The sequence below is a fragment of the Oryx dammah genome, unplaced genomic scaffold (assembly GCF_014754425.2).
Source record: "Oryx dammah isolate SB20612 unplaced genomic scaffold, SCBI_Odam_1.1 HiC_scaffold_23, whole genome shotgun sequence".
Lineage (NCBI taxonomy): Eukaryota > Metazoa > Chordata > Mammalia > Artiodactyla > Bovidae > Oryx > Oryx dammah.
The window spans coordinates 128,495,650-128,497,736 of record NW_024070207.1 but is presented as its reverse complement, the minus strand read 5'-3'; positions in this window follow the sequence as shown (position 1 = coordinate 128,497,736).

Below are 2,087 nucleotides of genomic sequence, written 5' to 3'. Positions count from 1 at the left end.
TTTGGTTAGGACAAACCTAGACAGCATATTAAAAAGCAGAGACATCATTTTGGAAACCAAGGTCCATCTAGTCAAAGGTATGGCTTTCCCAGTAGTCATGTATGGATATGAGTGAGAGCTGGACTATAAGGAAGGCTGAGCACCAAAGAATTGACGCTTCTGAACTGTGGTGTTGGAGAAGACTCTTGAGAGTCCCTTGGACTGCAAGGAGATCCAACCAGTCCATCCTAAAGGAGATCAGGCCTGGGTGTTCACTGGAAGGACTGATGCTGAAGCTGAAACTCCAATCTTTTGTCCACCTGATGCGAAAAACTGACTCATTGGAAAAGACCCTGAGGCTGGGAAAGCCTGAGGGCAGGAGGAGAAGGGGACGACAGAGGAGGAGATGGTTGGATGGCAACACTGACTCGATGGACACGAATCTGAGCAAACTCTAAGAGACAAGGAAGGACAGGGAAGCCTGGAGTGTTATAATCCACAGGGTTGCAAAGAGCTGTACACAACTTAACAAGTGACCAGTAAGAACAATTAAGATTTCATTTTCTGAGGTCCCCTGATTAGTGAGTTCAAGACTCTGAAATCCAACATACACTCTCATGCTGGTCTCCTGTGGAATAGTTCATATACAAAAATTAAGTGTACTCTACACTTCACCCCCTCAAGAGCCCTTGACTCAAACTGAGAAAAAACACAGAGTACAACTCTGATCCTTCCAGGAAAAAAAAAAAAACATCCTAAAAACAAAATCTAGAAAGATCAAACTGTTTTCAACAGTGTCTGAGAACAGACTTCAAGAATACTCACAGAAAATTTTATAACTGAAAGAAACAAAAAATAGTCAACTTAGAAATCGATACCGAGTAAAAAATACTTCTTGCTTTCAGAAAGTTAAAAAAAAAAATTTCTTTTTTTGGACATACAAAATTTTGAGGTAGTTTATCAGAAGCAGACCTGTAGTATAAGAAAATTTCATGCAAAAAAAAAAAAAAAGAAATTTTACCAGGTGAGAATGTGCATCTAATCCTAGTAATAAAGAAGTACAATAAAAAGTACATGAGTGTATCTGCCCTGGTTGTACAAGGCATAGGAATCTACTTGCCAAAGCAGGGGATATGGTTTTGATCCTTCGTCTGGGAAAATCACATATATTGTGGAACCACTAAGCCCGTGTGTCCCTAGCGAAAGCTTGCGTAGCAATGAAGATTCAGCACAGCCAAAAATAAATAAATACTTTTTTTTTTAAAGTACATGTGTAAGCGCATAAGATTATCTTATTCCATCACTTTAATGGATCATTGGAAATTGAAACAGAAACTAAAATGTAGTTTGTGGTTTATAGCGTATGGAAAACTCAAATGCGTGAGAACATGGCAATATATTCAGAAGAGGAGAAACTGGAGTTAGTCACTCAAGAGAAGAAAAGTAAAAATTTTCCAAAGTTCTTATACCATCTATGAAGCAATGTAATATCACTTGAAAGTAAAGTGTGACAAGCTAAAGACTTATACTATAAAAACTAAGTCAATGATTAATAGAACAAGAAAAAGACTTAGAGCTAATGTGTAAAAAAAAAAGAATTAGCGCTAATATGATAACAAATGGGACGCAATGAGAAGATAAGAATTATTCAGTCAATCCAAAAGGATGAGGAAAATGAGAGTAAATGGAACAAACAACAGATGGACAAATAGAAAAAAACATAAAAGTGATCGTGCATTTATTCCTGACTACAACCAATTTAGATGTAAAAGATTAAAAAAACTTCTCATTAAAAGATAGATTCTCAGAACATATAGAAAGCAAGACCTAACTTTATTCTATTTATAAGAAACACATGAAATAGACACAAAGGTTAAGATAAAGTGATGAAAGAGAATGTAACAAGCTAACAGTAATCAAAACTGCTCTGAGAAATCTATAATTAGCATGAGATTAAAATAGGTTTTCAGGGAAAAAGCTATCGTCCTGACAAAAGAAGCTCCTTTTGTAATAATAAAGGGTTCAGTTCATCAAAAGAACATGTGCTCTCAGTCGTGTCTGACTCTTTGCAACCCCGTGGACTGCAGCCCGCCAGGCTCCTCTGTCCA